The sequence below is a fragment of the Triticum aestivum genome, chromosome 2B, assembly GCF_018294505.1.
Source record: "Triticum aestivum cultivar Chinese Spring chromosome 2B, IWGSC CS RefSeq v2.1, whole genome shotgun sequence".
In the NCBI taxonomy this organism is placed as follows: domain Eukaryota; kingdom Viridiplantae; phylum Streptophyta; class Magnoliopsida; order Poales; family Poaceae; genus Triticum; species Triticum aestivum.
In genome coordinates, this window is record NC_057798.1 from 724,183,634 (window position 1) to 724,197,700 (window position 14,067).

Here is a 14,067-nt window from a genome sequence, read left to right on the forward strand (position 1 = left end):
ACATAAAGGGCTCTAAAAGAAATGCCACAGTCGGACGTTTGAGCGACATCACATAAAGGGCTTTAAAAGAAATGCCACAGTCGGACGTCTGAGCGACATCACATAAAGGGCTCTAAAAGAAAATACGATTATGCCACTGTCGGACGTCTGAGCGACATCACAGACAGGGCTTACAATAAATGTAAATACAAGTATGCTACCGTCGGACGTCTAAGCGACATCACAGACAGGGCTTGTAACAAAAGTAAATAACAAGATTAGTCCATCCACAAGAATAATTTTTTAACCGGATTTATCACACATGTATTCCACCGGAGTTTTGTCACTGAGGCTGATACCTGACAAGATAAGATGAATATAGTACTTGAACAAAGTACAAGATAATTGAAGGATTTGAGACTCTGTAGAGTTGATATTGACTAACCACAGCCAACGGATTTCCGTAGTCACGAATGGACTAGTTCCGTTTATGGTATTTCAGTAGAAACACATTTAACTAGTACACACCCATTTCACCTCACGATGCCAGGAATCACCCTGGACAACGTCCAAGAAAAACTTTGAGACAGGGAGGTCACAACCTCGAATAGCATGGGATCAAATTTCTATACGCGCGCTCTAAGGGGTGCCCCCCTCTCGGTCCCAACCGAAAACACCCATGCCCCCTGACCGGATGACGGGCTTTAATCCAGGGCCATGGAACCCTCATCCCGGCCTCTCTATTTGGTGTGTACTAGGAAAACGATTTGCAACTTACTAAGCCATATTCCTTTCGGAAAACATGTGACAGTACAGGAAGGAATGAATGGGAATGTGATTTGTTTCATGATGACACGGAAGTCAAATAATCTGGCATAAGACTGGCATGTCACAACACTGCCATCTTACCCAACCTCATGCCATCACATGGCCATGCAAATATGTATCCAACAACATAATGCTTTTCCAAAATTTACTTTCCACTTATGTGCATGAAATATAACATTCAAAGAAATGTTCATAAACATGCCATGACTATACTAGAATGCAAACATGCAACAACCACTCATCATATCAAGAGTTCAAACATGCTTGCCTGGTTCGGAGTAGTCGGAGTTTAACTGTGTGAAGTTTGCAGTTCCGTCACCTCCTCCGGTATCTACGGTATAAGAAAAAAATACGCACGCAACGTAAATACCGTGAGTGTACAGAAAAGTGTTCCAAATATTTATCAAATAAATATGACAAAAAACTAGACAGAAAAATAAAGGTGACAGAAAAGGAATCAATCAAAAATCATTTTCTGTTTAAAAGTTATAAGAGTTTTGGTCCAAGGACCCATCTGTAATGAAACAGAAAACTTCCAGGGGGTCCTGCGGAAAAAACCAGAAAACGGTTAGTCTAAAAGAAACGACTGAGAGGCTAACAGGCGGGCTCCACCTGTCAGGTTTGAATTTTCAAACGGGGAAAACAGGGCGCGACGGTGCCCGAGAGGTGCGGTGGTCGCCGGCGGCGATCCACGGCGAGTCAGGGGAATCGGATGGTACCTTCATGATCAGTGCACCTTTCTGCGTCTGTGGGTGGTGGTGGTGGTCGCCGGTGAGCACTGTGTCGACGGCGGCCCTTGCTCCGGTGGACGGCGGTTCGGGCAGTCGTGGATCTCGCCGGAGGGAGCTGCGGGGATCAAATAGGAGCGGGGGTTAGTCTCCTAGTTCCTCGAGAGGGTTGCTGACGAGGTTAGGGCGCCGGAGATGGCCTCATCAGAGTGAATCGAGGTGGAGACCGAGGCGGAATGAGGCGGCCGGAGTTGGGGAATAAGGGCTCCTCGAGGCTCTTCCAGTGGCTAGGCGGGGTCTAGTGAGGTGGTGGAGTTGTGCGGGGGCGAGAGCGAGCTCGAGGGGTGCTATCTATAGCCGGCCCGAGGCGGTTGCCATGAACAGATAAGTCCGGCGAGTGATTACGGCGGCGTTGTGGCTGGACGGTCGGCTTACGAGCTTGAGCATCGTCTAGGTGGAGCATTGGTGCCATTTCAACGTCCAACTCAGCAAGGGGGGGGGGAGGGTTATGGCCTGTCCTCGACGGAACTGCCGCACGGCACGTCGGCGGTAGAGAACGCGCTCTGCGCGTGCCAGGCCACGGTGACGGTGATTCATGCGTGCGCTGGCAAGGAAATGGCCACGCGGAGCTACCAGGAGGTTTGGGCGGCGCCGAACGGCGTTATGCCGCAGTTTTGCTCCCTGTCGGCCGTTACGGTGGTTCTGTCGCCGCAAAGCACGCCGGCGCAGGCGGGCCAGGGCGCCACTGACGCCAGGAATGCGCCAAGCACGCGTGTGAAGCTCCGGACAAGCAGGCCAGGCTGTGAGCAACGTGCCAAGTGCACTGTGGGCATGTGACTGAAACTCTGACGGAGAACGACACTGCAATCTGAATTTAACTGAAGATGAACAGTAATAGTGCATGCAAGGTGTTCGACAGAATGATTTAGGCATGTAGGGATTTTTCCTAGAGCTGATTTTTGGTGGAGAGGTCTCTCATTGCAACTAGAGGTTGCCTGGATTTTGGTGGAATTTTTTGGAGAAGTGTAGATATGAATTTCACCAAATTTGGCAAATCTGGTCCAAACTTGCAGGGGGTGAATTTTGTAATATTTGAAAAGAAGAAGAGTGGATCAAGATGGTTCTAGGTTGTGGGTACTAAGGACTATCCAGGGGAGTTGGTTTGTGATCAAGAATCAAAGGCATTAGGGTACTTGCTTTGCAAATCACCTAGGCTCAAAAGAAAGGACATAATTATTTTGGAAAAAGAAAAAATTGGAATAAAATCCAAAAATGGATGTTATTAGTTTGGACAGAATGTTTGGGTTGCACCAAGGTGGAAGGAGAGGTTTTGGGGAAGTTTTTACCATAGGAGGTATGGTAAACAAGAATGGATCAAAATCAAACAAAAGCCCAAAACCAAAAGGGTTTCTTTTTAGAAGAAGATAAATCCAAGAAAAGATTTTCAGAGGGCAAACTTATAAGAGGGTTTTTAAGAAGGGTTTAAATGACCTTCTTCAAACCAAGCAAGGCTCTTTCTGAAAACAAAAACCACAAAAATTTTGGAGTGTCACAGCACCTACCCCCTTAGGAAAAATCTCGTCCCCGAGATTTCAGCTGATCCTTAAACAGGTGTGGGTGCTCTGTCTGAAGAAAATCCTCGCTCTCCCAAGTTGCTTCATTCTCGGTGTGATTGCTCCACTGAACTCTGAAAAACTTGATGGTTTTCTGTCGGGTCCTCCTCTCAGACTCTTCTAATATTTTTATTGGGTGCTCCCGGTAGGTGAGGTCTGGTTGCACGTCAATATTTTCATGTGATACTTGCTTCTCTGGGTTGCTCACGTACTTTCTCAACTGCGAGATGTGGAACACGTTGTGGATACCGAATAAATCTCCGGGTAGGTCTAGCTGGTAGGCTACCGTGCCTCTTCGGGCCACTATGTGAAATGGTCTGATGAATCTTGGTGCTAGCTTTCCCTTAATCCTGAATAGCTGCAGACCCTTCATAGGAGAAACTCTTAGGTATACCAATTCTCCGGGTTCAAAACTGATTTCCTGATGTTTTCGATCGTAATAACTCTTCTGCCGACTTTGAGCTGTTTTGAGTCGATCTCTAATGATTTTAACTTTCTCCTCGGCCTCCTTGAGCATATCTGGGCCGAAGATATGGCTGTCTCAGGTCTCTGACCAATTCAGCGGGGTACGGCATCTTCTCCCATATAGAGCTTCAAAGGGTGCCATTTGCAAGCTGGCTTGATAGCTGTTGTTGTATGCGAACTCTGCATATGGCAAACTTTCTTCCCAACTGGTTCCGTAGGTGAGGACACAAGCTCTCAGCATGTCTTCTAGGATTTGGTTTACGCGTTCAGTCTGCCCATCAGTCTGGGGATGGCATGCGGTACTGAATGCTAGTTGGGTTCCCAGTGCCTGTTGTAGGTGATCCCAAAATCTAGAGACGAACTGTGTGCCTCTATCGGAGATGATAGTCTTTGGGACTCCATGTAGGCAGACGATACGGGCAAGATAATGTCTGGCCAGTCTCTGAGTGGTGTAAGTTGTCTTCACCGGAATAAAATGTGCCACTTTGGTTAATCTGTCGGTTATGACCCATATGGCATCGTTTCCGTGTCGTGACCGTGGCAGTCCAACGATAAAGTCCATTCTGATCTCATCCCACTTCCACTTGGGTATCTTGTTTGGCTGTAACAACCCGGCTGGTTTCTGGTGCTCGGCCTTGATACGTTGACAAGAGTCACAGCATGCAATGAACGTGGCTATATCTCTCTTCATACCGTGCCACCAAATTTTTTCCTGAAGGTCTTTGTACATTTTTGTCCCTCCAGGATGGATTGAGTACGGAGCTGTGTGACTTTCAGTCAATATCTGCTGTTTGAGTTCCTTGATATTTGGTATGCATAGTCTCTCTCCGTACCACAATATTCCTTGCTCATCTATGTTGAATTCTGAGGCTTTGCCCAAACTCACTTTCCTTTTTATGCCCTCAATGCTGGGGTGTCCGTGCTGGGCTTCCTTGATCTTTTCCATCAGGGTAGGCTGTATTTCTAGATTCGACACACTGCCTTCGGTAACCATTATTAGATTGAGTCTGGCAAATTCATGTTGAAATTCTGGCCTCAACTTTGGTATACCATCGTCGTCCGTGCTGGGATTCCGACTAAGTGCATCTGCCACAACATTTGCTTTTCCGGGATGATAGTGGATTCCAACATCATAATCCTTCACCAACTCTAACCAGCGTCGTTGCCGTAAATTTAGTTCCGGCTGTGTGAAAATATACTTAAGACTCTTATGGTCCGTGTATATCTCACAACGATTTCCAAGTAGGAAGTGTCTCCATTCCTTGAGTGCATGGATGACCGCTGCTAACTCCAAGTCATGAGTGGGATAATTCTCCTCATGCTTGCGGAGTTGTCTGGAGACATACGCAACTACCTTGCCTTCTTGCATCAATACGCATCCGAGGCCTTTCCGGGATGCGTCGCAATATACTTCAAAATTCTTGTGTATGTCTGGCACAATTAACACTGGTGCTGTTGTTAATTTGCTTTTTAGCTCTTGGAAACTTTTCTCACATGCTTCTGTCCATTCGAACTTCTTGCTTTCTTGAGCAACTGTGTCATTGGCTTTGCTATGGTGGAGAATCCTTCAATAAATCTCCGATAATAGCCTGCCATTCCCAAGAAACTCCGTACGTCCGTTACGTTAGCTGGTGGTTTCCAGCCAAGTACGGCCTTGACCTTTTTCGGGTCTACTGCAATACCTTCTTGGGTTAGCACGTGGCCCAGAAAACCCACCTGCCTTAGCCAAAATTCACATTTGCTGAATTTAGCGTACAGTTGATGTTTCCTGAGTTCTCCGAGTACAATCCTGAGATGCTCGGCGTGCTCTTCTGGTGTCTTGGAGTATATCAGAATATCATCGATGAATACCACAACAAACTTGTCCATATACTTCATAAATACTTTGTTCATGAGGTGAACAAAATATGCGGGGGCGTTGGTTAGCCCGAATGGCATCACTGTGAACTCATACAGCCCATATCTGGAGGTGAAGGCGGTCTTGGGAATATCTTCTGTTCGCACTTTTAATTGGTGGTATCCTGATCTCAAGTCAATTTTTGAGAAGACTTTGGCCTGTGCGAGCTGATCAAATAAATCACTTATTCGGGGCATTGGGTATTTGTTCTTGATTGTGACCATGTTGAGAGCTCGATAATCAATGCACAATCTCAGAGTCCCATCCTTTTTCTTGGCAAATAAAATTGGAGAACCCCAAGGTGAGGAACTGGCTCGAATGTATCCTTTCTCCAATAATTCTTTTATTTGCTTCTTTAATTCCACCAATTCGGATGGTGCCATTCTGTATGGTTTCTTGTAAATGGGAGCGGTTCCGGGTGCTAGCTCAATGCTGAATTCTATCTCTCGGTCCGGTGGCATGCCTGGTAGTTCTTCTGGAAATACGTCTGGGAATTCACATACTACTAGAACCTTGTTCAGCTTAGAAACGTCCACCTTGTTTAATCTCGGTTGCCGAGGTATTTGTCTCTCTTTGGCTGAAACTTTTATTTTCTTCCCATGATGGTGTGTGAGAATCACGGTCCGGTTGAAGCAGTCAATAAAACCTTTGTTGGTGGTTAACCAATCCATCCCTAGGATGACATCCAGTCCTTTGCTTTCCAGTACAATAAGGTTGGCGTAAAACTTCAATCCTTCAAATTCAATAACCAAACCTTGACAGTAACTCTGGGTCACTTGCTTAATCCCAGGGGACTTGATGATCATTGATTTCTCCAAGGGAAGCACCGAAAAATTATTTTGCAAAGCAAAACTCTTCGAAATGAAAGAGTGAGAAGCTCCAGAATCAAACAAAACCATGGCAGGTATTGTGTTAACGGGGTACGTACCGAGTACGATATCTGGGGCGTTCTGTGCTTCCTCTCGGGTCACGTGGTTCAGGTGACCTTTCCGGTGGTTGTTATTGGGGTTGAAATTGTTTCGCTTGGGCGCTGAATTATTGCCACCATTATTTGGTTTTAGGGTTGAGTTCCTTGGCTTGGGGCACTGCTTGGCATAGTGCCCTTCTTCTCCACAAGCGTAACAAGTAACGCCTGGGCGATAGGTGAACTCCTTGTCTCTTGCATGGAAATTCTTGATTGGACGTGAATTTTCCGTCGGGGTTTTGTGTGTCCCACCCTTCTGAAATTCTGTCTTGCTTCTGGGGTTGCGAGCAAAAGTAGTCTGGTCCCTTTTGCGTTTGCGGAAATCTTCCAGGCTACGTCGCTCATTTTCTAGAGTGATGGCCTTATCCACCAGTGCTTTAAAATCTGGAAAGGTATGCACAACTAGCTGGCACTTAAGGGCGGGTGCCAGACTTTCCAAGAATATTTCCATCTTCTTGCTCTCGGTCATGCGCTCTTCATTGGCGTAGCGAGATAGTAGAGTAAATTGGCTATTGTATTCTGACACTGTCATGGTCCTTTGCTTGAGGTCATCAAATTCTCTCTTCTTGATTTTCATAACACTCTTACGAATGTGTGCCCCACGAAAACCTTCTTTGAAATCCTCCCAGGTTATTTCATTTTCGTTGGGGTGCATGTGCAGGAAGTTTTCCCACCATGATGCGGCTGCTCCTGTGAGATAATGTGGTGCATACAATACTTTTTCACGGTCTGAACACTGTGCGATAATCAATTTTCTCTCCATGTCTCGAAGCCAGTCGTCGGCCTCAAGGGGCTTGTCAGTATGAGAAAATGTTGGAGGACGCGTCTTCTGTAACTTAGATAATTTAGATTGCGGTTGATACTGACCACGGTTACTTCCCATATTGATTAATTGGTTCATCATTTCCTGGTGTTGTTGCCGACTCTGTTCATACAAACGACACACTTGTGTAAAAGCTGTTTCACTGTCCTGTTGACTTGTCTGTCCCTGAGTGAAATTGTGGTTTTGCGGTGTGCCATAATTTTCTTCTGGCTGATTTGGCATGGAGAGCGTCCAAGGACGAGACATCTTTCACTCTGGGGATATATTTTGTGAAACTCGTAAGACAAGAAAGAGAGTCGCAAAAGTCAATAAAATCACACATAAAGCAAATTATAAAACTCCAGGATACTTTTGAAAATACATGATTTCGCGCGGAGAAGGACTATTACATATCTTACACGCAAGCATAATTATACATTACATCACTCAGGATATGCGTACATAATCCTAACATGTTATTTAACTAGTGCACTTATCCAGATCCTACATGAGCACAAACAGGCTACTTCTCACAACCTATGTACATATAAACATATTACACAAGTCGGTACATCGCATGGCGTCTACGCGTACTCAGTCGGAGATGGTGAGGATCTCCCTTGGCCTGCCGAGGGTGAGACGTAGTGACGCTGGGGAATCAACTTCCTCCTCGCTAATAGGTTCCAAACGAGGAACGCTGCGCTGAGCTGATGGAGCAGGTGCTGTAGGCGGAGTACCCTGAATAAGAGTGGGCGGAATAGGTGGAGTAGCACGTATGGGAGTGGGTGCAAAGAGTGGTGCAGTGTGAATGGGAGTGGGTGCAATAAGTTGGTTAAATTCCTCAGTGGTAGGCAGACGACGTGCAGTGGCGAGAATGGTAGGTGAATGAGAAGCTGAGGACGAGATAAAAGTCAGCATTGGAGCGGTGTGTAGGAGTTCCCTCCTGTTAGCAGCACAGCCATGCACTGAGTCCATGCGGGCAGCTACGAGGTCGTCCACCATGCTGTCGAAGGCTGCCTCCAGGGCTCGGAGGTACTCGACAAGCATCTCAAAAGCCTCGTCACGCTCTCCCCTGGGGCAAGAGAAAGAGTAGTGACAGGTGTAAGGCACATGGCATGGAAGGTAGCGGTAGCGACGGGTCTTCATTGCAAGAAGGACATCCCAAAGACGAGCTATCGGCTCGTGGGCTGCCATCTGCATAGCATGCCTCTCTGTAGGCATGGCTCTCCCCAAGAAACGGAAGCGGCGCATCTCAACACGCCCTCCCCTGAATTGCACCGCGGCCAGGTGCATGGTTAGACTGTTGTTGATCTTGTGCGGATAAAGTGTGAAGACTGGGCGCACGGATGGCCCCATCGCGATCTGAATGATGAAGGAGAGGAGTTTGACGAACCCCTCAGGCACGTTGGCGAACATTTGAGACTCGCAGTCACTGCCGGCCATCTACAGAAGTAGGCAAAAATTCTGAGTGATCAGGTCATAAATTTTATGCTGACTGTCAGAAAAATGACTACATTTGTAAAAACAAGAATAAACTCTATCCTGCTAATAACTAATTAGCGATCGCACCTAGTGGCTTCCTACAGTCAGCCTGGCTCTGATACCAAGTCTGTCACGACCGGTTTTTCAATAAAATAATTATTGAGAAAATCGATCTTTAAATCCCAGTATAGGAAAAGTCATCCTCACTGGTAGACAAATACTTGATGAACAGAGGACCAGTAGCATTAAATATATTACAGGGTTGAGCTAAGGCTGCTTAACAATTTATTACAAACTCGCCAATATCTTACATAAGGGCGGTTATGACACATGGGTGTGGTGGCATGCTACTAGCTCGAGGTAAAAAGTGGTGGATAACTTGACTCCTAACTGGCAGCTCATCGGGCGTCGAGGTGAGGCTCGATGAATTTATTTCTAGGGTTGCGTAAGCGGATAATACAAGGACCAAACAGGATAGCACGGGACTGACTGGGACTCCTCTAGGCGTCGGACTCGCTATCAAACTCTTCATCCATGAGATCGCCTTCATCAACATCTGGCCAAATCAACAAGCCAGGTGAGTACTTTGAAAGTACTCGCAAGACAGTTCGGACAAAAGGTATAATCAATGAATGCATGAATGCATCAAGAATAAAAATGATGCTCATACAACAATAATAATATTTATGCACGACTTGATAAGTAAACAAATAAATGAAAACCGATCAGGTGTCTGGAGCGACGCCTCGAAAGGTAAACAAATAAAACTCATGCCGCAGTCGGGCGTCCAAGCTACACCACATAAAGGGCTTTAAAAGAATTGCCACAGTTGGACGTCTGAGCGACATCACATAAAGGGCTTTAAAAGAAATGCCACAGTCGAACGTCTGAGCGACATCACATAAAGGGGTTTAAAAGAAATGCCACAGTCGGACGTCTGAGCGACATCACATAAAGGGCTCTAAAAGAAATGCCACAGTCGGACGTCTGAGCGACATCACATAAAGGGCTTTAAAAGAAATGCCACAGTTGGACGTCTGAGCGACATCACATAAAGGGCTTTAAAAGAAAATACGATTATGCCACCGTCGGACGTCTGAGCGACATCACAGACAGGGCTTACAATAAATGTAAATACAAGTATGCCACCGTCGGACGTCTGAGCGACATCACAGTCAGGGCTTGTAACAAAAGTAAATAACAAGATTAGTCCATCCACAAGAATAATTTTTTAACCGGATTTATCACACATGTATTCCACCGGAGTTTTGTCACTGAGGCTGATACCTGACAAGATAAGATGAATATGGTACTTGAACAAAGTACAAGATAATTGACTGACCACAGCCAACGGATTTCCGTAGTCACGAATGGACTACTTCCGTTTATGGTATTTCAGTAGAAACACATTTAACTAGTACACACCCATTTCACCTCACGATGCCAGGAATCACCATGGACAACGTCCAAGAAAAACTTTGAGACGGGGAGGTCACAACCTCGAATAGCATTGGATCAAATTTCTATACACGCGCTCTAAGGGGTGCCCCCCTCTCGGTCCCAACCGGAAACACCCATGCCCCCTGACCAGATGACAGGCTTTAATCCAGGGCCATGGAACCCTCATCCCGGCCTCTCTATTTGGTGTGTACCAGGAAAACGATTTGCAACTTACTAAGCCATATTCCTTTCGGAAAACATGTGACAGTACAGGAAGGAATGAATGGGAATGTGATTTGTTTCATGATGACACGGAAGTCAAATAATCTGGCATAAGACTGGCATGTCACAACACTGCCATCTTACCCAACCTCATGCCATCACATGGCCATGCAAATATGTATCCAACAACATAATGCTTTTCCGAAATTTACTTTCCACTTATGTGCATGAAATATAACATTCAAAGGAATGTTCATAAACATGCCATGACAATAATAAAATGCAAACATGCAACAACCACTCATCATATCAAGGGTTCAAACATGCTTGCCTGGTTCGGAGTAGTCGGAGTTTAACTGTGTGAAGTTTGCAGTTCCGTCACCTCCTCCGGTATCTACGGTATAAGAAAAAAAATACACACGCAACGTAAATACCGTGAGTGTATAGAAAAGTGTTCCAAATATTTTTCAAATAAATATGACAAAAAACTAGACAGAAAAATAAAGGTGACAGAAAAGGAATCAATCAAAAATCATTTTCTGTTTAAAAGTTATAAGAGTTTTGGTCCAAGGACCCATCTGTAATGAAACAGAAAACTTCCAGGGGGTCCTGCGGAAAAAACCAGAAAACGGTTCGTTTAAAAGAAACGACTGAGAGGCTGACAGGCGGGCTCCACCTGTTAGGTTTGAATTTTCAAACGGGGAAAACAGGGCGCGACGGTGCCCGAGAGGTGTGGTGGTCGCCGGCGGCGATCCACGGCGAGTCACGGGAATCGGACGGTACCTTCGTGATCAGTGCACCTTTCCGCGTCTGTGGGTGGTGGTGGTGGTCGCCGGCGAGCACTGTGTCGACGGCGGCCCTTGCTCCGGCGGACGGCGGTTCGGGCAGTCGTGGATCTCGCCGGAGGGAGCTGCGGGGATCAAATAGGAGCGGGGGTTAGTCTCCTAGTTGCTCGAGAGGGTTGCTGACGACGTTAGGGCGCCGGAGACGGCCTCACCGGAGTGAATCGAGGTGAAGACCGAGGCGGAACGAGGCGGCCGGAGTTGGGGAAGAAGGGCCCCTCGAGGCTCTTCCAGTGGCTAGGCGGGGTCTAGTGAGGTGGTGGAGTTGTGCGGGGGCGAGAGCGAGCTTGTGGGGTTGCTATTTATAGCCGGCCCGAGGCGGTTGACGTGAACGGATAAGTCCGGCGAGTGATTACGGCAGCGCTGTGGCTGGACGGTCGGCTTAGGAGCTTGAGCATCGTCTAGGTGGAGCATTGGTGCCATTTCAGCGTCCAACTCAGCAAGGGGGGAGGGTTACGGCCTGTCCTCGACGGAACTGCCGCACGGCACGTCGGCGGTAGAGAACGCGCTCTGCGCGTGCCAGGCCACGGCGACGGTGCTGCATGCGTGCGCTGGCAAGGAAATGGCCACGCGGAGCTACCAGGAGGTTTGTGCAGCGCCGAACGGCATTATGCCGCAGTTTTGCTCCCTGTCGGCCGTTACGGTGGTTCTGTCGCCGCAAAGCACGCCGGCGCAGGCGGGCCAGGGCGCCACCGACGCCAGGAATGCGCCAAGCACGCGTGTGAAGCTCCGGACAAGCAGGCTAGGCTGTGAGCAACGTGCCAAGTGCACTGTGGGCATGTGACTGAAACTCTAACGGAGAACGACACTGCAATCTGAATTTAACTGAAGATGAACAGTAATAGTGCATGCAAGGTGTTCGACAGAATGATTTAGGCATGTAGGGATTTTTCCTAGAGCTGATTTTTGGTGGAGAGGTCTCTCATTGCAACTAAAGGTTGCCTGAATTTTGGTGGAATTTTTTGGAGAAGTGTAGATATGAATTTCACCAAATTTGGCAAATCTGGTCAAACTTGCAGGGGGTGAATTTTGAAATATTTGAAAAGAAGAAGAGTGGATCAAGATGGTTCTAGGTTGTGGGTACTAAGGACTATCCAGGGGAGTTGGTTTGTGATCAAGAATCAAAGGCATTAGGGTACTTGCTTTGCAAATCACCTAGGCTCAAAAGAAAGGACAAAATTATTTTGGAAAAAAGAAATAATTGGAATAAAATCCGAAAATGGATTTTATTAGTTTGGACAGAATGTTTGGGTTGCACCAAGGTGGAAGGAGAGGTTTTGGGGAAGTTTTTACCATAGGAGGTATGGTAAACAAGAATGGATCAAAATCAAACAAAAGCCCAAAACCAAAAGGGTTTCTTTTTAGAAGAAGATAAATCCAAGAAAAGATTTTCAGAGGGCAAACTTATAAGAGGGTTTTTAAGAAGGGTTTAAATGACCTTCTTCAAACCAAGAAAGGCTCTTTCTGAAAACAAAAACCACAAAATTTTTGGAGTGTCACATTGGCGCCCTTCCCGCTCAATATTTGGGAAGAAGACCAGGGCCTCTATATATAGGGTTAGCCACCACCAAGGCAGGGGGGCGATTCAGCTCATACACACCACACCATCACAAGAACACCTCTCCTCGCGGGGATGTTCTTCCTATGTATTGTTCATCATCAGCCCCTGAGGTAATCCACCATACCAAAACTAGAGTAGGGTATTACACCACAACGGTGGCCCAAACTAGTATAAACCCTGCGTCCCTCGTGTGTTTATCGTGTAGCTTAGATTCCCAGCGAGGAGTTCGGACATGGATCAGTAGGGGGAAGATCTTCGCGCGCACCCCAGAGTTTGAACCTTAAGGGTTTTGCCGGAACCCCATATCCGACATTTGGCGTGCCAGGTAGGGGTGCGCCGGAATCTTTCTTCCGCCGTCCTGTGCTCTATCGCTTTGCCGTCTCCATGTCCGGTGACCCGACGGCCAATGCCGACCGCTGGGCGGCATGGCCCTCCCACGCCATGCCGCCTGCCCAAGGCGACCTCAACCTCGTGCCCCAGGTAGCTTGCACTCCGCAGAATGCTGCGGGGCACAGGCGACGTGGCCAAGCACCACCTGCCCTCACCCCACGGCAGGTACGATTAGCAGCAAGGGCCTCAAACCATGCCGCGGCCACAGCACCGCACACCAGACGGGAGAAGGCGAACATCAAGGCCGCACTCACGGTGGCTCGAGAACTGCTACGGTGCAGACTGCAGGAAAGCGGCCACGGTGTGCTGCTGGAACGCGTCTCTGAGCTCCTAGATGCCGCTGGCTCAGGAGCACCTCCGTTCTGCGTCCAACTACCACCCTAGGCCCCGTGCGGGTCATATGGCGGGCCCAACCATGCCCGCGCTACCCCAGGCGTACCTCAAGGCCTCATCAACACCAGCTTGGTCGCCAACGCCGGGCGACAGGCCACGCCAGCACCGCTTGTGATAAGTGAGGGGATGCGCACCACTGCCTACGGCCCAGGTGGGCCGTCGCCCTACCACCCCCAAGACGGCGCTTCAAGCCGGACCACATGGCGCGTGGGGCACTACGGCGAGGCCCTTGGGGCGGCGACCCCGGATGCTTATGTGCCCCACATGGTGGGTCAAGAGTACGCACTGGAAGAAGACCATGGCTCGTTCCTCGGGCCAAGCTGGGGGGTGGAGATGCCAGAAGCTGAGCCCTTTCAGGAACCCCAAGAAAGTCGCGACAACCGCGCCAGCGGCAGCAGCTATCGGGTACCGCTAATTCCTAGGAGCAAGCTTATGCTAACCATGGGTCACAGGAGGTACAG